This window comes from Symphalangus syndactylus, chromosome 6 (assembly GCF_028878055.3).
Source record: "Symphalangus syndactylus isolate Jambi chromosome 6, NHGRI_mSymSyn1-v2.1_pri, whole genome shotgun sequence".
Lineage (NCBI taxonomy): Eukaryota > Metazoa > Chordata > Mammalia > Primates > Hylobatidae > Symphalangus > Symphalangus syndactylus.
This window is the reverse complement of record NC_072428.2, coordinates 71,742,916-71,766,017: the sequence shown is the minus strand read 5'-3', so window position 1 is coordinate 71,766,017 and position 23,102 is coordinate 71,742,916. Positions and strand designations below refer to the sequence as shown.

Sequence of the window (23,102 nt, the reverse complement as noted above, 5' to 3'; positions counted from 1 at the left end):
TTGAAATTCATACCAAGATTGATTGGGCGCCTGCCAGGGGGGGTGGGGGAGAAATCGGGTGGGGGTGGGGAGGTTCAGAAAGCCCCACAGAAGGGGAAGATGCCCAGGACAGAAGACTGTCAGGAGGCTGTTGGGTCAGGGGGTTCGCCTTGTTCTCAGAAGCCGCGGAGGTTCAGGTGGGCTGGGGGAGGCGAGTGGTAGAAGGCCAGAGGTCTGGGAGGGACCGAGGGATGGGGCCAGGCGCGAGGGGCCGCGGCAGGGACTCGGGGGACTGGGAGTGGGGGCTCGGGCCTCGGGGAGCCCATTGGTGGAAGGACGGAGGTCCGGGAGGGGCAGAGGGATGGGGACAGGAGCGACGGCCCGCGGCAGGCACTCCGGGGGGCTGGGAGTCGGGGGTCGGGGTTAGTCTCGGCTTTTGGCCCTGTCCTGCCGCCGGCTGCTCCCGTTTCTTTGGCTTTGCGGCGAGGTGGACAGGGTTAGCTCTCGGGATGGAGGGCGGTTTTGGAAGCGGCCTGGGGCTAAGGACAGGCCAGGGCGGCGGGAGAGGCGGACCGCTGGCATCGCTGGATCTGGGCGCGCTGTCGGACCTTCCACATCACCAGCTGCAGGCAGGCGTTTGCGTCCTCGCTGGAGTTGTGCCCGTCCTGGCTGTCCTGGATGATGTGTCCCAGGTAGTCGGCCGCGAGATTCCTGAGGGAGCGCTTGTAGGGGAAACCCAGGTAGTGCGGGAAGAGCACGGCCGTGTCCACCACGGTGCTGTGGATGAGCTTCAGGGCCAGCAGATCGCTCTCCAGGCTGTGCCCGATGAGGATGGTTTGGGCGCTGAAAAAGCTCAGCAGGATGGCTTGGACTTTGGGCAACGTGATGCTCGTGTTGGCGACGTCGGCCTCGGTCACTCCGGAGAACCTGGTGTTGTAGTCCACGATCTCGTTGTCGGGCTTGACGAAGGTGTCGTACACCACTCGCATGTCGGCGTCCACCACGGTGACGCGGGTCAGCTCCAGGCCGTGCGTGGTGTAGCACATCTCACAGTCCAAGGCGTAGATCCCTGGATAAGCGTCTGTGGAACACTCTTTCTCCAAGGTCTTCACGAAGCCATCGAGGCTGTCCTTGCGGCCGTCCCGCACGTGCTGCTTTGCCACCTGGCAGCCCACGGAGCCAGGAGCCGCTGCACAGCAGGTGTACTGGCTAACCCGGCCTCCAGCCACTTGGCTCGAGCGGACCCGCCCCCAGTGATAATAACACAACTGGTCGCGTACACAGCGGCCCGAGGAGGACACCAGGTACTCGGTGCCACAACGGCAGCAGACCCTGCAGGAGGAGTCGCCGGGCCCCTTCCCCTGGCCAGTGAAGAGGACGGCGCCTCCGGGCTGCTCGGGGTGCGGGAAGGGGTAGCCGTTCTCCTTGAGCTGGTCCTGGGTGAGCAGGAACTCCTGGAGGCGGCTGTACAGGGCGGCCCTGCTGAGGCCGGGCATGGAGCTGGGGGTCAGGCCCTTCAGCCTCTTGAGGGTGTTCAGGACCACGTTCAGGTACACGTTCTTGTTGGGGCTGCAGTCGTAGGCCGCCTTCTCCTCGTTCAGCGCCTTCTCCTCGGCCTCCTGCTTGGAGGCGCAGAACTTGAGACACTCTTTGGTGAACAGTTGGAGATAGCCTCGGCGGATGACGGTGGGGACTTGGCACCCCGAGCTTCGGAGGATAATGGGTTCCTTCAAACGCGCTAAGGATGGACGACGGACGATCCGCTTAGAGCTGATGGTGGTGGAGGTCTTGTCTGCCATCCCCGACCTGTTGCGCGTCTTCCGTGGCTGTCTGCCGACCTTGGAGCCATTGGAGCGTTGGCTTCCGCTGGCCACCCGGGTTCTCTTGGCATCTGTGGCACCGGTGGCCAAGCAAGGGCTGTGAAAGTGGGCGATCCTCTTCCTCTCCCTGGGGGCTGAGATGCGGACTGCGGAGGGTCTCTCTGCCAGCTTTGGGGCGGCTGGCAGGCAGCAGGCCGATCCCCGCTGCGCGGGGAAGCACCAAGCCTCCGTCACCATCTCGGGCCACGCAGGGGGCACAGCCGGACCCGTATTCTCGGGCTCCGTCTGGATCCCCACAGATGCTGAGGCCCGCTTGTGCATCTGGGGCACCCGGAGCCCGAAGCTCTGGGCAGGCTGATGAGAGGGCAGTGGGAATTCTGGAGCCTCGAGGGCCGCCTCCTCGGCCGCCTTCTTCGCTTCTGGATAGCCAGGTGGGAACCAGCAGGGAGCTGTGGCTCGCAACATCTCGCTGCCTTCGGGAGCACCTGCGTGGCTCTGCTCCTCTCCCAACTGGCGGCTTCAAGGAGTGCCGCCGCGGAGGCGCACCGCCTTTATATACGCACAGGGCTCTTCTGTGAGAGAGGGTGGGACTTGTCCTTCATTACGTTGCTACTTCCATCCAATCACACTGAACCTCATCTTCCACCAGACTCCAGCTTGCGGGGGGGCTCAGGGTCTGCTAATGGAAGCAACCCGAACTCCTGGTTGCTAACCTTGGAGCTAGCTTGCTTTTCCTGAGGTGATTAAGTGTCCCTGCTCAGCAGTACCATAATGGCTAGTGGAACTGAGCCACATAGCCGCACATTGAGTTTCAGGGAGGTTGCTCAACTTGCTCGGGCCCACACAGCACCCCCACGGAGCCGGGACTGGGCCAGCCGTCTGCTGCTGCCTGCTAGTGGGCAGGATCTGTCTGGGCTTGCCTTTCCCTGCTCTGTGCACTCCTCCACCGTGGGCAGCTTGAGGACAGGAAGCGGACCGCAACCACTTCTCTCCCAGGACGTGGGCAACGTTCAACACACGGGGTCTTCAAAAACTTCATAGAAAATGTACATGCTGAAAGTCTATGCATGGATTTCAATTTGTTTGCACTAAAATTAACTTGCACTAACTTGTTAGAACCTTCCTGAACTAGATCTAGACTGAGGCACTAAGAAGGATGAGACATCGGTTGAAAAGGACTCCCATCAGAGCCACATGAATTCCGCTAAAATTGCAGCAGGAACAAACATCAAATGTATGGTGAACTCGGGCGGAATAACAAAGAAGTCACTGAGGTTTTAGGAAAAGCTTGTAAGGACACTGCCCCAAAGGAATCAGCCGTTTACCAATGTATAGCTGGTTTTCAGAGGAGATGAGAAGATACGGAAGGTGAATCCTGCAGTGGCTACGAAAAGCAAATGCTGTGGAAACCATTGGGCACAGATCAGCTGTACTCACGAGCAGAGATTCAGTGGAACTTTTAAACAGGAGGGATCCCGATCCTGTCTAAAATGCCAACGAAAAATGCGAACATCAGCCGGGCATGATGGCGGGTGCCGATAATCCCCGCAACTCGGGATGCTGAGGTAGGGGAATGGAACCCAGGAGTCAGAGGTTGCAGTGAGCCGAGATGGCGCCACTGCACTCCAGCCTGGGGGGCAGAGCGAGACTCTGGAGCAGAAGAGGCCTTCTGGTTTGGAGAGTGTTCCGCTTTTCTGCTCTGGCTCCTCCCCATCTTTGCGGTTTTCCCTACCTTTGCTCATTGATGCTGGTGACCTGCCGATGGGGTTATGGAGTGTATGTCCTTTTTGCTGATGCTGATGCTATTCCTTTCTGTTTATCGGTTTTCCTTCTAAGAGTCAGGTCCCTCAGCTGCAGATCCGTTGGAGTTTGCTGGAGGTGCATTCCAGACCCTGTTTGCCTAGGTTGGTGGGAGTGTAAACTAGTTCAAACATGGTGGAAGACAGTGTGGCCATTCCTCAAGGATCTAGAAGTAGACATACCATTTGACCCAGCGACCCCATTACCGGGTATGCACCCGAAGGTTTAGAAATCATGCTAGGGTAAAGACACATGCACACGTACGTTTATGGCAGCACTATTCAGAATGCAATGACTTGGAACCCTACCCAATTGTCCATCGACGATGATAGACTGCATTAAGGCAATGTGGCCCATAAACACCAAGGATTTCTATGCAGCCACCAAAAGGGATAGGTTCATGTCCTTTGCAGGGACATGGGCGGAGCCGGAAACCATCATTCTGAGCAAACTGTCACAAGGACAGAAAACCAAACACCCCGCGTTCTCACTCGCAGTTGAGAATTGAACAATGAGAACACTCGGTCACAGGGTGGGGAACGTTACACACTGGGGCCTGTCACGGGGTGGAGGGCGGGGTCAGGGATAGCATTGGGAGAAATACCGAACGTAAATGATGGGATGTTGGGTGCAGCAGGTCAGCATGGCACATGGATACCTATGGAAGAAGCGAGCTCTTTGGGCACACGCACCCTACAGCTTAAGATATAATAAAATATTCTAGTGGGGAAATAACCTCTTTGTGTATTTGATTCAGGTTCTTTTGGGCAGTTTACTTAGACACACTATGCAAGCTTGAGATGCCTCAATACAAGGACACGAAGGTTTCCGTGACAATTGACATATATCAATACCTATTTCAGATACGTATTTTATCAATTCAATGCTGCCTCAAAATACCACACTTTTGTCAGAATTGGGAAGAGTGTTTCTGACAAAAGTAGTGATTTAAATAGTGCCTCACTTACATTTTCATTACATTTCTATGACCACTACAGATGTTTGACTTCTCTTGGGTGCTGTAAAACTATTCTCTTCTGAGTACATTGCTGATTTCCTGATGTTTACCTTATTGCCTGTTGAGGCCTGCAGCCCAACTAATTCGTCCGTCCAGTCTCCCATTACAGACCAGTGTGGCAAACTGAAACCACAATGAGGCCCAGGGCGCAGTGGCTCACACCTGTAAAGCCAGTACACTGGGAGGCCAAGCATGGCTGATCATTTGAGGTCAGGAGTTCAAGACCCGCCTGGCCAACGTGGTGGGACCCCGTCTGTACCAGAGACACAAAGTGAGCTGGGCATGGTAATTCTGCCTCTTTATCTCAGCCGAGGGAGGAGAATCACTTGAACCCGGGAGGCAGATTCTGCCTTTCTGATCTCAGCTGAGGTAGGAGACTCACTTGAACCTGGGAGACAGGGGATCTAGCGAGCCGATATCAAGCCAATGCACCCCAACCTGGGCGACAAGAGCGAAACGCTGTCTCAAAAGAGAGCAAAACAACAACACTAAAACAGTCCTATATACCCTATAGAATACTATGAAGCCTCACAAATTAAAGAAATCGTATCATCTGCAACATGAATGAGTCTACAGGAGGTTACAGTGAGTGAAATAAAGCAAAGGCCAGGCACGGAGGCTCGTGACTGTAATCCCACCACTTTGGGAGTCCAAGGCAGGTGGAGCACTTCAGCCCAGGAGTTGCAGATCAAACTGGGCGACGTGGCGAAATCCCATCTCTACCAAAAAAAAACAAACATTAGACAGGTGTGGTGTTGGACGCCTTAGTCCTCGCTACTCAGGAGACTCAAGTGGGAAGATCTCTTGAACCCGGGAGGTGGAGGCCGTGGTGAGCCGTGTTGGTGTCACCGTACTCCAGCCTGCTTGACAGAGTGAGACCCTGTCTCCAAAAGTAAATAAATACATAATAAATTTTTAAAAAGCGAGCACAAAAATTCGAATAATGCGTGACCTGACTGATACGAGGAACGTAACATCGTTGAAATCGTAGCTGCAGAGAGCAGAAGGGTGTTTCCCCGAGGCAGGTGCCGGGGAGGGTGTGGGGAGATGTGAGTCAAATGATACCAAATTTCAGGCAGGAATATTTCTAGAGATCTACTGAGCGTCACGGCGACTACAGTGAATAACTATGTATTGCTTACTTGAAAATAGCTGTGGGAGTAGATTTTCAAAGTATTCTCATCACAATAAAATCAGGATGCGAGGAAACGAGTGTGTTAATTAGCTTGATTTGGTCATTCCACAATGTATACATATATGAAGCCTCACGTTGTACACCATAAATATATATAAATTTCACTGGTCTATTTAAAATGAAAACTTAAATACATTATAAAACTTAAATGATATAACATACAATAAAAAAGACTTGTATTTGTTAAATCTCCACAGAAGGAGTCTAAGTCATAATGGAAAATAAACTTCGAGGAGTGGTAAAATCGATCAGAAACGTCCCATTTCATTGCTTCCCGAAACGTGTCTGACCGAGTGGACATCCTGCTGTTCACTAACTCCTTGTTCTGGAACAGTTAGTGTGTGTGTATGTATGGGTGTGTGGGCTTATACACACAAAGTAAATTAATGGTAATGAAAGCATTCTGATTCTCAGTTTAATTTAGTTATGTAGACAGACACACCCACCCCGCCCCCCAGACGCACATTTATCAAATCAGGCACTCCACCAAAACTAGCTACTTAGTGTGTCATCTCTCACTGCAGATTCAAAAGAGAAACGTGAATTTAGAGAGGCGTGATGGTTCCTTCTCTCCTGGAGCCCAGTTGGAAGTTGACTGACTGATTGGGACATTGTCGTTGGTTGGTCTGGGTGGAAGAAACCACTTGGACCCTTTATTGAACACCTACTGTGTGCCATCGTTTTAAGGCTGCCCGTGTGTTGCTTCGTTCATTCCTCACCATGACCTCCTGATCACACGCTGGAGATCCAAAACCAGAAGCGCGCAGAAGCTATTTGTCCAGTGTTACAAAGCTACTAGGTGGTGGAATTTGAATGTGAACCCAGATGTGTAATTCTAGAGCCTAAGTGCTTCACCCACCTCCCTGTGGTGGCTCTACCGAAAAACAGCTAAGCGCGCATTGAGAAGCTGAGGACTTTCAGCTTTGCTTTTCAAGGATTTTTCTTTTCAATGTTGAAATTCATACCAAGATTGATTGGGCGCCTGCCAGGGGGGGTGGGGGAGAAATCGGGTGGGGGTGGGGAGGTTCAGAAAGCCCCACAGAAGGGGAAGATGCCCAGGACAGAAGACTGTCAGGAGGCTGTTGGGTCAGGGGGTTCGCCTTGTTCTCAGAAGCCGCGGAGGTTCAGGTGGGCTGGGGGAGGCGAGTGGTAGAAGGCCAGAGGTCTGGGAGGGACCGAGGGATGGGGCCAGGCGCGAGGGGCCGCGGCAGGGACTCGGGGGACTGGGAGTGGGGGCTCGGGCCTCGGGGAGCCCATTGGTGGAAGGACGGAGGTCCGGGAGGGGCAGAGGGATGGGGACAGGAGCGACGGCCCGCGGCAGGCACTCCGGGGGGCTGGGAGTCGGGGGTCGGGGTTAGTCTCGGCTTTTGGCCCTGTCCTGCCGCCGGCTGCTCCCGTTTCTTTGGCTTTGCGGCGAGGTGGACAGGGTTAGCTCTCGGGATGGAGGGCGGTTTTGGAAGCGGCCTGGGGCTAAGGACAGGCCAGGGCGGCGGGAGAGGCGGACCGCTGGCATCGCTGGATCTGGGCGCGCTGTCGGACCTTCCACATCACCAGCTGCAGGCAGGCGTTTGCGTCCTCGCTGGAGTTGTGCCCGTCCTGGCTGTCCTGGATGATGTGTCCCAGGTAGTCGGCCGCGAGATTCCTGAGGGAGCGCTTGTAGGGGAAACCCAGGTAGTGCGGGAAGAGCACGGCCGTGTCCACCACGGTGCTGTGGATGAGCTTCAGGGCCAGCAGATCGCTCTCCAGGCTGTGCCCGATGAGGATGGTTTGGGCGCTGAAAAAGCTCAGCAGGATGGCTTGGACTTTGGGCAACGTGATGCTCGTGTTGGCGACGTCGGCCTCGGTCACTCCGGAGAACCTGGTGTTGTAGTCCACGATCTCGTTGTCGGGCTTGACGAAGGTGTCGTACACCACTCGCATGTCGGCGTCCACCACGGTGACGCGGGTCAGCTCCAGGCCGTGCGTGGTGTAGCACATCTCACAGTCCAAGGCGTAGATCCCTGGATAAGCGTCTGTGGAACACTCTTTCTCCAAGGTCTTCACGAAGCCATCGAGGCTGTCCTTGCGGCCGTCCCGCACGTGCTGCTTTGCCACCTGGCAGCCCACGGAGCCAGGAGCCGCTGCACAGCAGGTGTACTGGCTAACCCGGCCTCCAGCCACTTGGCTCGAGCGGACCCGCCCCCAGTGATAATAACACAACTGGTCGCGTACACAGCGGCCCGAGGAGGACACCAGGTACTCGGTGCCACAACGGCAGCAGACCCTGCAGGAGGAGTCGCCGGGCCCCTTCCCCTGGCCAGTGAAGAGGACGGCGCCTCCGGGCTGCTCGGGGTGCGGGAAGGGGTAGCCGTTCTCCTTGAGCTGGTCCTGGGTGAGCAGGAACTCCTGGAGGCGGCTGTACAGGGCGGCCCTGCTGAGGCCGGGCATGGAGCTGGGGGTCAGGCCCTTCAGCCTCTTGAGGGTGTTCAGGACCACGTTCAGGTACACGTTCTTGTTGGGGCTGCAGTCGTAGGCCGCCTTCTCCTCGTTCAGCGCCTTCTCCTCGGCCTCCTGCTTGGAGGCGCAGAACTTGAGACACTCTTTGGTGAACAGTTGGAGATAGCCTCGGCGGATGACGGTGGGGACTTGGCACCCCGAGCTTCGGAGGATAATGGGTTCCTTCAAACGCGCTAAGGATGGACGACGGACGATCCGCTTAGAGCTGATGGTGGTGGAGGTCTTGTCTGCCATCCCCGACCTGTTGCGCGTCTTCCGTGGCTGTCTGCCGACCTTGGAGCCATTGGAGCGTTGGCTTCCGCTGGCCACCCGGGTTCTCTTGGCATCTGTGGCACCGGTGGCCAAGCAAGGGCTGTGAAAGTGGGCGATCCTCTTCCTCTCCCTGGGGGCTGAGATGCGGACTGCGGAGGGTCTCTCTGCCAGCTTTGGGGCGGCTGGCAGGCAGCAGGCCGATCCCCGCTGCGCGGGGAAGCACCAAGCCTCCGTCACCATCTCGGGCCACGCAGGGGGCACAGCCGGACCCGTATTCTCGGGCTCCGTCTGGATCCCCACAGATGCTGAGGCCCGCTTGTGCATCTGGGGCACCCGGAGCCCGAAGCTCTGGGCAGGCTGATGAGAGGGCAGTGGGAATTCTGGAGCCTCGAGGGCCGCCTCCTCGGCCGCCTTCTTCGCTTCTGGATAGCCAGGTGGGAACCAGCAGGGAGCTGTGGCTCGCAACATCTCGCTGCCTTCGGGAGCACCTGCGTGGCTCTGCTCCTCTCCCAACTGGCGGCTTCAAGGAGTGCCGCCGCGGAGGCGCACCGCCTTTATATACGCACAGGGCTCTTCTGTGAGAGAGGGTGGGACTTGTCCTTCATTACGTTGCTACTTCCATCCAATCACACTGAACCTCATCTTCCACCAGACTCCAGCTTGCGGGGGGGCTCAGGGTCTGCTAATGGAAGCAACCCGAACTCCTGGTTGCTAACCTTGGAGCTAGCTTGCTTTTCCTGAGGTGATTAAGTGTCCCTGCTCAGCAGTACCATAATGGCTAGTGGAACTGAGCCACATAGCCGCACATTGAGTTTCAGGGAGGTTGCTCAACTTGCTCGGGCCCACACAGCACCCCCACGGAGCCGGGACTGGGCCAGCCGTCTGCTGCTGCCTGCTAGTGGGCAGGATCTGTCTGGGCTTGCCTTTCCCTGCTCTGTGCACTCCTCCACCGTGGGCAGCTTGAGGACAGGAAGCGGACCGCAACCACTTCTCTCCCAGGACGTGGGCAACGTTCAACACACGGGGTCTTCAAAAACTTCATAGAAAATGTACATGCTGAAAGTCTATGCATGGATTTCAATTTGTTTGCACTAAAATTAACTTGCACTAACTTGTTAGAACCTTCCTGAACTAGATCTAGACTGAGGCACTAAGAAGGATGAGACATCGGTTGAAAAGGACTCCCATCAGAGCCACATGAATTCCGCTAAAATTGCAGCAGGAACAAACATCAAATGTATGGTGAACTCGGGCGGAATAACAAAGAAGTCACTGAGGTTTTAGGAAAAGCTTGTAAGGACACTGCCCCAAAGGAATCAGCCGTTTACCAATGTATAGCTGGTTTTCAGAGGAGATGAGAAGATACGGAAGGTGAATCCTGCAGTGGCTACGAAAAGCAAATGCTGTGGAAACCATTGGGCACAGATCAGCTGTACTCACGAGCAGAGATTCAGTGGAACTTTTAAACAGGAGGGATCCCGATCCTGTCTAAAATGCCAACGAAAAATGCGAACATCAGCCGGGCATGATGGCGGGTGCCGATAATCCCCGCAACTCGGGATGCTGAGGTAGGGGAATGGAACCCAGGAGTCAGAGGTTGCAGTGAGCCGAGATGGCGCCACTGCACTCCAGCCTGGGGGGCAGAGCGAGACTCTGGAGCAGAAGAGGCCTTCTGGTTTGGAGAGTGTTCCGCTTTTCTGCTCTGGCTCCTCCCCATCTTTGCGGTTTTCCCTACCTTTGCTCATTGATGCTGGTGACCTGCCGATGGGGTTATGGAGTGTATGTCCTTTTTGCTGATGCTGATGCTATTCCTTTCTGTTTATCGGTTTTCCTTCTAAGAGTCAGGTCCCTCAGCTGCAGATCCGTTGGAGTTTGCTGGAGGTGCATTCCAGACCCTGTTTGCCTAGGTTGGTGGGAGTGTAAACTAGTTCAAACATGGTGGAAGACAGTGTGGCCATTCCTCAAGGATCTAGAAGTAGACATACCATTTGACCCAGCGACCCCATTACCGGGTATGCACCCGAAGGTTTAGAAATCATGCTAGGGTAAAGACACATGCACACGTACGTTTATGGCAGCACTATTCAGAATGCAATGACTTGGAACCCTACCCAATTGTCCATCGACGATGATAGACTGCATTAAGGCAATGTGGCCCATAAACACCAAGGATTTCTATGCAGCCACCAAAAGGGATAGGTTCATGTCCTTTGCAGGGACATGGGCGGAGCCGGAAACCATCATTCTGAGCAAACTGTCACAAGGACAGAAAACCAAACACCCCGCGTTCTCACTCGCAGTTGAGAATTGAACAATGAGAACACTCGGTCACAGGGTGGGGAACGTTACACACTGGGGCCTGTCACGGGGTGGAGGGCGGGGTCAGGGATAGCATTGGGAGAAATACCGAACGTAAATGATGGGATGTTGGGTGCAGCAGGTCAGCATGGCACATGGATACCTATGGAAGAAGCGAGCTCTTTGGGCACACGCACCCTACAGCTTAAGATATAATAAAATATTCTAGTGGGGAAATAACCTCTTTGTGTATTTGATTCAGGTTCTTTTGGGCAGTTTACTTAGACACACTATGCAAGCTTGAGATGCCTCAATACAAGGACACGAAGGTTTCCGTGACAATTGACATATATCAATACCTATTTCAGATACGTATTTTATCAATTCAATGCTGCCTCAAAATACCACACTTTTGTCAGAATTGGGAAGAGTGTTTCTGACAAAAGTAGTGATTTAAATAGTGCCTCACTTACATTTTCATTACATTTCTATGACCACTACAGATGTTTGACTTCTCTTGGGTGCTGTAAAACTATTCTCTTCTGAGTACATTGCTGATTTCCTGATGTTTACCTTATTGCCTGTTGAGGCCTGCAGCCCAACTAATTCGTCCGTCCAGTCTCCCATTACAGACCAGTGTGGCAAACTGAAACCACAATGAGGCCCAGGGCGCAGTGGCTCACACCTGTAAAGCCAGTACACTGGGAGGCCAAGCATGGCTGATCATTTGAGGTCAGGAGTTCAAGACCCGCCTGGCCAACGTGGTGGGACCCCGTCTGTACCAGAGACACAAAGTGAGCTGGGCATGGTAATTCTGCCTCTTTATCTCAGCCGAGGGAGGAGAATCACTTGAACCCGGGAGGCAGATTCTGCCTTTCTGATCTCAGCTGAGGTAGGAGACTCACTTGAACCTGGGAGACAGGGGATCTAGCGAGCCGATATCAAGCCAATGCACCCCAACCTGGGCGACAAGAGCGAAACGCTGTCTCAAAAGAGAGCAAAACAACAACACTAAAACAGTCCTATATACCCTATAGAATACTATGAAGCCTCACAAATTAAAGAAATCGTATCATCTGCAACATGAATGAGTCTACAGGAGGTTACAGTGAGTGAAATAAAGCAAAGGCCAGGCACGGAGGCTCGTGACTGTAATCCCACCACTTTGGGAGTCCAAGGCAGGTGGAGCACTTCAGCCCAGGAGTTGCAGATCAAACTGGGCGACGTGGCGAAATCCCATCTCTACCAAAAAAAAACAAACATTAGACAGGTGTGGTGTTGGACGCCTTAGTCCTCGCTACTCAGGAGACTCAAGTGGGAAGATCTCTTGAACCCGGGAGGTGGAGGCCGTGGTGAGCCGTGTTGGTGTCACCGTACTCCAGCCTGCTTGACAGAGTGAGACCCTGTCTCCAAAAGTAAATAAATACATAATAAATTTTTAAAAAGCGAGCACAAAAATTCGAATAATGCGTGACCTGACTGATACGAGGAACGTAACATCGTTGAAATCGTAGCTGCAGAGAGCAGAAGGGTGTTTCCCCGAGGCAGGTGCCGGGGAGGGTGTGGGGAGATGTGAGTCAAATGATACCAAATTTCAGGCAGGAATATTTCTAGAGATCTACTGAGCGTCACGGCGACTACAGTGAATAACTATGTATTGCTTACTTGAAAATAGCTGTGGGAGTAGATTTTCAAAGTATTCTCATCACAATAAAATCAGGATGCGAGGAAACGAGTGTGTTAATTAGCTTGATTTGGTCATTCCACAATGTATACATATATGAAGCCTCACGTTGTACACCATAAATATATATAAATTTCACTGGTCTATTTAAAATGAAAACTTAAATACATTATAAAACTTAAATGATATAACATACAATAAAAAAGACTTGTATTTGTTAAATCTCCACAGAAGGAGTCTAAGTCATAATGGAAAATAAACTTCGAGGAGTGGTAAAATCGATCAGAAACGTCCCATTTCATTGCTTCCCGAAACGTGTCTGACCGAGTGGACATCCTGCTGTTCACTAACTCCTTGTTCTGGAACAGTTAGTGTGTGTGTATGTATGGGTGTGTGGGCTTATACACACAAAGTAAATTAATGGTAATGAAAGCATTCTGATTCTCAGTTTAATTTAGTTATGTAGACAGACACACCCACCCCGCCCCCCAGACGCACATTTATCAAATCAGGCACTCCACCAAAACTAGCTACTTAGTGTGTCATCTCTCACTGCAGATTCAAAAGAGAAACGTGAATTTAGAGAGGCGTGATGGTTCCTTCTCTCCTGGAGCCCAGTTGGAAGTTGACTGACTGATTGGGACATTGTCGTTGGTTGGTCTGGGTGGAAGAAACCACTTGGACCCTTTATTGAACACCTACTGTGTGCCATCGTTTTAAGGCTGCCCGTGTGTTGCTTCGTTCATTCCTCACCATGACCTCCTGATCACACGCTGGAGATCCAAAACCAGAAGCGCGCAGAAGCTATTTGTCCAGTGTTACAAAGCTACTAGGTGGTGGAATTTGAATGTGAACCCAGATGTGTAATTCTAGAGCCTAAGTGCTTCACCCACCTCCCTGTGGTGGCTCTACCGAAAAACAGCTAAGCGCGCATTGAGAAGCTGAGGACTTTCAGCTTTGCTTTTCAAGGATTTTTCTTTTCAATGTTGAAATTCATACCAAGATTGATTGGGCGCCTGCCAGGGGGGGTGGGGGAGAAATCGGGTGGGGGTGGGGAGGTTCAGAAAGCCCCACAGAAGGGGAAGATGCCCAGGACAGAAGACTGTCAGGAGGCTGTTGGGTCAGGGGGTTCGCCTTGTTCTCAGAAGCCGCGGAGGTTCAGGTGGGCTGGGGGAGGCGAGTGGTAGAAGGCCAGAGGTCTGGGAGGGACCGAGGGATGGGGCCAGGCGCGAGGGGCCGCGGCAGGGACTCGGGGGACTGGGAGTGGGGGCTCGGGCCTCGGGGAGCCCATTGGTGGAAGGACGGAGGTCCGGGAGGGGCAGAGGGATGGGGACAGGAGCGACGGCCCGCGGCAGGCACTCCGGGGGGCTGGGAGTCGGGGGTCGGGGTTAGTCTCGGCTTTTGGCCCTGTCCTGCCGCCGGCTGCTCCCGTTTCTTTGGCTTTGCGGCGAGGTGGACAGGGTTAGCTCTCGGGATGGAGGGCGGTTTTGGAAGCGGCCTGGGGCTAAGGACAGGCCAGGGCGGCGGGAGAGGCGGACCGCTGGCATCGCTGGATCTGGGCGCGCTGTCGGACCTTCCACATCACCAGCTGCAGGCAGGCGTTTGCGTCCTCGCTGGAGTTGTGCCCGTCCTGGCTGTCCTGGATGATGTGTCCCAGGTAGTCGGCCGCGAGATTCCTGAGGGAGCGCTTGTAGGGGAAACCCAGGTAGTGCGGGAAGAGCACGGCCGTGTCCACCACGGTGCTGTGGATGAGCTTCAGGGCCAGCAGATCGCTCTCCAGGCTGTGCCCGATGAGGATGGTTTGGGCGCTGAAAAAGCTCAGCAGGATGGCTTGGACTTTGGGCAACGTGATGCTCGTGTTGGCGACGTCGGCCTCGGTCACTCCGGAGAACCTGGTGTTGTAGTCCACGATCTCGTTGTCGGGCTTGACGAAGGTGTCGTACACCACTCGCATGTCGGCGTCCACCACGGTGACGCGGGTCAGCTCCAGGCCGTGCGTGGTGTAGCACATCTCACAGTCCAAGGCGTAGATCCCTGGATAAGCGTCTGTGGAACACTCTTTCTCCAAGGTCTTCACGAAGCCATCGAGGCTGTCCTTGCGGCCGTCCCGCACGTGCTGCTTTGCCACCTGGCAGCCCACGGAGCCAGGAGCCGCTGCACAGCAGGTGTACTGGCTAACCCGGCCTCCAGCCACTTGGCTCGAGCGGACCCGCCCCCAGTGATAATAACACAACTGGTCGCGTACACAGCGGCCCGAGGAGGACACCAGGTACTCGGTGCCACAACGGCAGCAGACCCTGCAGGAGGAGTCGCCGGGCCCCTTCCCCTGGCCAGTGAAGAGGACGGCGCCTCCGGGCTGCTCGGGGTGCGGGAAGGGGTAGCCGTTCTCCTTGAGCTGGTCCTGGGTGAGCAGGAACTCCTGGAGGCGGCTGTACAGGGCGGCCCTGCTGAGGCCGGGCATGGAGCTGGGGGTCAGGCCCTTCAGCCTCTTGAGGGTGTTCAGGACCACGTTCAGGTACACGTTCTTGTTGGGGCTGCAGTCGTAGGCCGCCTTCTCCTCGTTCAGCGCCTTCTCCTCGGCCTCCTGCTTGGAGGCGCAGAACTTGAGACACTCTTTGGTGAACAGTTGGAGATAGCCTCGGCGGATGACGGTGGGGACTTGGCACCCCGAGCTTCGGAGGATAATGGGTTCCTTCAAACGCGCTAAGGATGGACGACGGACGATCCGCTTAGAGCTGATGGTGGTGGAGGTCTTGTCTGCCATCCCCGACCTGTTGCGCGTCTTCCGTGGCTGTCTGCCGACCTTGGAGCCATTGGAGCGTTGGCTTCCGCTGGCCACCCGGGTTCTCTTGGCATCTGTGGCACCGGTGGCCAAGCAAGGGCTGTGAAAGTGGGCGATCCTCTTCCTCTCCCTGGGGGCTGAGATGCGGACTGCGGAGGGTCTCTCTGCCAGCTTTGGGGCGGCTGGCAGGCAGCAGGCCGATCCCCGCTGCGCGGGGAAGCACCAAGCCTCCGTCACCATCTCGGGCCACGCAGGGGGCACAGCCGGACCCGTATTCTCGGGCTCCGTCTGGATCCCCACAGATGCTGAGGCCCGCTTGTGCATCTGGGGCACCCGGAGCCCGAAGCTCTGGGCAGGCTGATGAGAGGGCAGTGGGAATTCTGGAGCCTCGAGGGCCGCCTCCTCGGCCGCCTTCTTCGCTTCTGGATAGCCAGGTGGGAACCAGCAGGGAGCTGTGGCTCGCAACATCTCGCTGCCTTCGGGAGCACCTGCGTGGCTCTGCTCCTCTCCCAACTGGCGGCTTCAAGGAGTGCCGCCGCGGAGGCGCACCGCCTTTATATACGCACAGGGCTCTTCTGTGAGAGAGGGTGGGACTTGTCCTTCATTACGTTGCTACTTCCATCCAATCACACTGAACCTCATCTTCCACCAGACTCCAGCTTGCGGGGGGGCTCAGGGTCTGCTAATGGAAGCAACCCGAACTCCTGGTTGCTAACCTTGGAGCTAGCTTGCTTTTCCTGAGGTGATTAAGTGTCCCTGCTCAGCAGTACCATAATGGCTAGTGGAACTGAGCCACATAGCCGCACATTGAGTTTCAGGGAGGTTGCTCAACTTGCTCGGGCCCACACAGCACCCCCACGGAGCCGGGACTGGGCCAGCCGTCTGCTGCTGCCTGCTAGTGGGCAGGATCTGTCTGGGCTTGCCTTTCCCTGCTCTGTGCACTCCTCCACCGTGGGCAGCTTGAGGACAGGAAGCGGACCGCAACCACTTCTCTCCCAGGACGTGGGCAACGTTCAACACACGGGGTCTTCAAAAACTTCATAGAAAATGTACATGCTGAAAGTCTATGCATGGATTTCAATTTGTTTGCACTAAAATTAACTTGCACTAACTTGTTAGAACCTTCCTGAACTAGATCTAGACTGAGGCACTAAGAAGGATGAGACATCGGTTGAAAAGGACTCCCATCAGAGCCACATGAATTCCGCTAAAATTGCAGCAGGAACAAACATCAAATGTATGGTGAACTCGGGCGGAATAACAAAGAAGTCACTGAGGTTTTAGGAAAAGCTTGTAAGGACACTGCCCCAAAGGAATCAGCCGTTTACCAATGTATAGCTGGTTTTCAGAGGAGATGAGAAGATACGGAAGGTGAATCCTGCAGTGGCTACGAAAAGCAAATGCTGTGGAAACCATTGGGCACAGATCAGCTGTACTCACGAGCAGAGATTCAGTGGAACTTTTAAACAGGAGGGATCCCGATCCTGTCTAAAATGCCAACGAAAAATGCGAACATCAGCCGGGCATGATGGCGGGTGCCGATAATCCCCGCAACTCGGGATGCTGAGGTAGGGGAATGGAACCCAGGAGTCAGAGGTTGCAGTGAGCCGAGATGGCGCCACTGCACTCCAGCCTGGGGGGCAGAGCGAGACTCTGGAGCAGAAGAGGCCTTCTGGTTTGGAGAGTGTTCCGCTTTTCTGCTCTGGCTCCTCCCCATCTTTGCGGTTTTCCCTACCTTTGCTCATTGATGCTGGTGACCTGCCGATGGGGTTATGGAGTGTATGTCCTTTTTGCTGATGCTGATGCTATTCCTTTCTGTTTATCGGTTTTCCTTCTAAGAGTCAGGTCCCTCAGCTGCAGATCCGTTGGAGTTTGCTGGAGGTGCATTCCAGACCCTGTTTGCCTAGGTTGGTGGGAGTGTAAACTAGTTCAAACATGGTGGAAGACAGTGTGGCCATTCCTCAAGGATCTAGAAGTAGACATACCATTTGACCCAGCGACCCCATTACCGGGTATGCACCCGAAGGTTTAGAAATCATGCTAGGGTAAAGACACATGCACACGTACGTTTATGGCAGCACTATTCAGAATGCAATGACTTGGAACCCTACCCAATTGTCCATCGACGATGATAGACTGCATTAAGGCAATGTGGCCCATAAACACCAAGGATTTCTATGCAGCCACCAAAAAGGATAGGTTCATGTCCTTTGCAGGGACATGGGCGGAGCCGGAAACCATCATTCTGAGCAAACTGTCACAAGGACAGAAAACCAAACACCCCGCGTTCTCACTCGCAGTTGAGAATTGAACAATGAGAACACTCGGTCACAGGGTGGGGAACGTTACACACTGGGGCCTGTCACGGGGTGGAGGGCGGGGTCAGGGATAGCATTGGGAGAAATACCGAACGTAAATGATGGGATGTTGGGTGCAGCAGGTCAGCATGGCACATGGATACCTATGGAAGAAGCGAGCTCTTTGGGCACACGCACCCTACAGCTTAAGATATAATAAAATATTCTAGTGGGGAAATAACCTCTTTGTGTATTTGATTCAGGTTCTTTTGGGCAGTTTACTTAGACACACTATGCAAGCTTGAGATGCCTCAATACAAGGACACGAAGGTTTCCGTGACAATTGACATATATCAATACCTATTTCAGATACGTATTTTATCAATTCAATGCTGCCTCAAAATACCACACTTTTGTCAGAATTGGGAAGAGTGTTTCTGACAAAAGTAGTGATTTAAATAGTGCCTCACTTACGTTTTCATTACATTTCTATGACCACTACAGATGTTTGACTTCTCTTGGGTGCTGTAAAACTATTCTCTTCTGAGTACATTGCTGATTTCCTGATGTTTACCTTATTGCCTGTTGAGGCCTGCAGCCCAACTAATTCGTCCGTCCAGTCTCCCATTACAGACCAGTGTGGCAAACTGAAACCACAATGAGGCCCAGGGCGCAGTGGCTCACACCTGTAAAGCCAGTACACTGGGAGGCCAAGCATGGCTGATCATTTGAGGTCAGGAGTTCAAGACCCGCCTGGCCAACGTGGTGGGACCCCGTCTGTACCAGAGACACAAAGTGAGCTGGGCATGGTAATTCTGCCTCTTTATCTCAGCCGAGGGAGGAGAATCACTTGAACCCGGGAGGCAGATTCTGCCTTTCTGATCTCAGCTGAGGTAGGAGACTCACTTGAACCTGGGAGACAGGGGATCTAGCGAGCCGATATCAAGCCAATGCACCCCAACCTGGGCGACAAGAGCGAAACGCTGTCTCAAAAGAGAGCAAAACAACAACACTAAAACAGTCCTATATACCCTATAGAATACTATGAAGCCTCACAAATTAAAGAAATCGTATCATCTGCAACATGAATGAGTCTACAGGAGGTTACAGTGAGTGAAATAAAGCAAAGGCCAGGCACGGAGGCTCGTGACTGTAATCCCACCACTTTGGGAGTCCAAGGCAGGTGGAGCACTTCAGCCCAGGAGTTGCAGATCAAACTGGGCGACGTGGCGAAATCCCATCTCTACCAAAAAAAAACAAACATTAGACAGGTGTGGTGTTGGACGCCTTAGTCCTCGCTACTCAGGAGACTCAAGTGGGAAGATCTCTTGAACCCGGGAGGTGGAGGCCGTGGTGAGCCGTGTTGGTGTCACCGTACTCCAGCCTGCTTGACAGAGTGAGACCCTGTCTCCAAAAGTAAATAAATACATAATAAATTTTTAAAAAGCGAGCACAAAAATTCGAATAATGCGTGACCTGACTGATACGAGGAACGTAACATCGTTGAAATCGTAGCTGCAGAGAGCAGAAGGGTGTTTCCCCGAGGCAGGTGCCGGGGAGGGTGTGGGGAGATGTGAGTCAAATGATACCAAATTTCAGGCAGGAATATTTCTAGAGATCTACTGAGCGTCACGGCGACTACAGTGAATAACTATGTATTGCTTACTTGAAAATAGCTGTGGGAGTAGATTTTCAAAGTATTCTCATCACAATAAAATCAGGATGCGAGGAAACGAGTGTGTTAATTAGCTTGATTTGGTCATTCCACAATGTATACATATATGAAGCCTCACGTTGTACACCATAAATATATATAAATTTCACTGGTCTATTTAAAATGAAAACTTAAATACATTATAAAACTTAAATGATATAACATACAATAAAAAAGACTTGTATTTGTTAAATCTCCACAGAAGGAGTCTAAGTCATAATGGAAAATAAACTTCGAGGAGTGGTAAAATCGATCAGAAACGTCCCATTTCATTGCTTCCCGAAACGTGTCTGACCGAGTGGACATCCTGCTGTTCACTAACTCCTTGTTCTGGAACAGTTAGTGTGTGTGTATGTATGGGTGTGTGGGCTTATACACACAAAGTAAATTAATGGTAATGAAAGCATTCTGATTCTCAGTTTAATTTAGTTATGTAGACAGACACACCCACCCCGCCCCCCAGACGCACATTTATCAAATCAGGCACTCCACCAAAACTAGCTACTTAGTGTGTCATCTCTCACTGCAGATTCAAAAGAGAAACGTGAATTTAGAGAGGCGTGATGGTTCCTTCTCTCCTGGAGCCCAGTTGGAAGTTGACTGACTGATTGGGACATTGTCGTTGGTTGGTCTGGGTGGAAGAAACCACTTGGACCCTTTATTGAACACCTACTGTGTGCCATCGTTTTAAGGCTGCCCGTGTGTTGCTTCGTTCATTCCTCACCATGACCTCCTGATCACACGCTGGAGATCCAAAACCAGAAGCGCGCAGAAGCTATTTGTCCAGTGTTACAAAGCTACTAGGTGGTGGAATTTGAATGTGAACCCAGATGTGTAATTCTAGAGCCTAAGTGCTTCACCCACCTCCCTGTGGTGGCTCTACCGAAAAACAGCTAAGCGCGCATTGAGAAGCTGAGGACTTTCAGCTTTGCTTTTCAAGGATTTTTCTTTTCAATGTTGAAATTCATACCAAGATTGATTGGGCGCCTGCCAGGGGGGGTGGGGGAGAAATCGGGTGGGGGTGGGGAGGTTCAGAAAGCCCCACAGAAGGGGAAGATGCCCAGGACAGAAGACTGTCAGGAGGCTGTTGGGTCAGGGGGTTCGCCTTGTTCTCAGAAGCCGCGGAGGTTCAGGTGGGCTGGGGGAGGCGAGTGGTAGAAGGCCAGAGGTCTGGGAGGGACCGAGGGATGGGGCCAGGCGCGAGGGGCCGCGGCAGGGACTCGGGGGACTGGGAGTGGGGGCTCGGGCCTCGGGGAGCCCATTGGTGGAAGGACGGAGGTCCGGGAGGGGCAGAGGGATGGGGACAGGAGCGACGGCCCGCGGCAGGCACTCCGGGGGGCTGGGAGTCGGGGGTCGGGGTTAGTCTCGGCTTTTGGCCCTGTCCTGCCGCCGGCTGCTCCCGTTTCTTTGGCTTTGCGGCGAGGTGGACAGGGTTAGCTCTCGGGATGGAGGGCGGTTTTGGAAGCGGCCTGGGGCTAAGGACAGGCCAGGGCGGCGGGAGAGGCGGACCGCTGGCATCGCTGGATCTGGGCGCGCTGTCGGACCTTCCACATCACCAGCTGCAGGCAGGCGTTTGCGTCCTCGCTGGAGTTGTGCCCGTCCTGGCTGTCCTGGATGATGTGTCCCAGGTAGTCGGCCGCGAGATTCCTGAGGGAGCGCTTGTAGGGGAAACCCAGGTAGTGCGGGAAGAGCACGGCCGTGTCCACCACGGTGCTGTGGATGAGCTTCAGGGCCAGCAGATCGCTCTCCAGGCTGTGCCCGATGAGGATGGTTTGGGCGCTGAAAAAGCTCAGCAGGATGGCTTGGACTTTGGGCAACGTGATGCTCGTGTTGGCGACGTCGGCCTCGGTCACTCCGGAGAACCTGGTGTTGTAGTCCACGATCTCGTTGTCGGGCTTGACGAAGGTGTCGTACACCACTCGCATGTCGGCGTCCACCACGGTGACGCGGGTCAGCTCCAGGCCGTGCGTGGTGTAGCACATCTCACAGTCCAAGGCGTAGATCCCTGGATAAGCGTCTGTGGAACACTCTTTCTCCAAGGTCTTCACGAAGCCATCGAGGCTGTCCTTGCGGCCGTCCCGCACGTGCTGCTTTGCCACCTGGCAGCCCACGGAGCCAGGAGCCGCTGCACAGCAGGTGTACTGGCTAACCCGGCCTCCAGCCACTTGGCTCGAGCGGACCCGCCCCCAGTGATAATAACACAACTGGTCGCGTACACAGCGGCCCGAGGAGGACACCAGGTACTCGGTGCCACAACGGCAGCAGACCCTGCAGGAGGAGTCGCCGGGCCCCTTCCCCTGGCCAGTGAAGAGGACGGCGCCTCCGGGCTGCTCGGGGTGCGGGAAGGGGTAGCCGTTCTCCTTGAGCTGGTCCTGGGTGAGCAGGAACTCCTGGAGGCGGCTGTACAGGGCGGCCCTGCTGAGGCCGGGCATGGAGCTGGGGGTCAGGCCCTTCAGCCTCTTGAGGGTGTTCAGGACCACGTTCAGGTACACGTTCTTGTTGGGGCTGCAGTCGTAGGCCGCCTTCTCCTCGTTCAGCGCCTTCTCCTCGGCCTCCTGCTTGGAGGCGCAGAACTTGAGACACTCTTTGGTGAACAGTTGGAGATAGCCTCGGCGGATGACGGTGGGGACTTGGCACCCCGAGCTTCGGAGGATAATGGGTTCCTTCAAACGCGCTAAGGATGGACGACGGACGATCCGCTTAGAGCTGATGGTGGTGGAGGTCTTGTCTGCCATCCCCGACCTGTTGCGCGTCTTCCGTGGCTGTCTGCCGACCTTGGAGCCATTGGAGCGTTGGCTTCCGCTGGCCACCCGGGTTCTCTTGGCATCTGTGGCACCGGTGGCCAAGCAAGGGCTGTGAAAGTGGGCGATCCTCTTCCTCTCCCTGGGGGCTGAGATGCGGACTGCGGAGGGTCTCTCTGCCAGCTTTGGGGCGGCTGGCAGGCAGCAGGCCGATCCCCGCTGCGCGGGGAAGCACCAAGCCTCCGTCACCATCTCGGGCCACGCAGGGGGCACAGCCGGACCCGTATTCTCGGGCTCCGTCTGGATCCCCACAGATGCTGAGGCCCGCTTGTGCATCTGGGGCACCCGGAGCCCGAAGCTCTGGGCAGGCTGATGAGAGGGCAGTGGGAATTCTGGAGCCTCGAGGGCCGCCTCCTCGGCCGCCTTCTTCGCTTCTGGATAGCCAGGTGGGAACCAGCAGGGAGCTGTGGCTCGCAACATCTCGCTGCCTTCGGGAGCACCTGCGTGGCTCTGCTCCTCTCCCAACTGGCGGCTTCAAGGAGTGCCGCCGCGGAGGCGCACCGCCTTTATATACGCACAGGGCTCTTCTGTGAGAGAGGGTGGGACTTGTCCTTCATTACGTTGCTACTTCCATCCAATCACACTGAACCTCATCTTCCACCAGACTCCAGCTTGCGGGGGGGCTCAGGGTCTGCTAATGGAAGCAACCCGAACTCCTGGTTGCTAACCTTGGAGCTAGCTTGCTTTTCCTGAGGTGATTAAGTGTCCCTGCTCAGCAGTACCATAATGGCTAGTGGAACTGAGCCACATAGCCGCACATTGAGTTTCAGGGAGGTTGCTCAACTTGCTCGGGCCCACACAGCACCCCCACGGAGCCGGGACTGGGCCAGCCGTCTGCTGCTGCCTGCTAGTGGGCAGGATCTGTCTGGGCTTGCCTTTCCCTGCTCTGTGCACTCCTCCACCGTGGGCAGCTTGAGGACAGGAAGCGGACCGCAACCACTTCTCTCCCAGGACGTGGGCAACGTT

At 54.5% G+C, this 23,102-nt stretch overlaps 4 pseudogenes; all 4 read right to left on the bottom strand.

The window, feature by feature from the left end:
* Positions 1–200: 200 nt before the first annotated feature.
* On the bottom strand, positions 201–2,264 carry LOC129484073 (exonuclease GOR-like; annotated as a pseudogene).
* Positions 2,265–6,964: 4,700 nt separating this feature from the next.
* Positions 6,965–9,028, bottom strand: LOC129484072 (exonuclease GOR-like; annotated as a pseudogene).
* A 4,700-nt stretch (positions 9,029–13,728) lies between these two features.
* On the bottom strand, positions 13,729–15,792 carry LOC129484078 (exonuclease GOR-like; annotated as a pseudogene).
* A 4,700-nt stretch (positions 15,793–20,492) lies between these two features.
* On the bottom strand, positions 20,493–22,556 carry LOC129484077 (exonuclease GOR-like; annotated as a pseudogene).
* Positions 22,557–23,102: the final 546 nt, after the last annotated feature.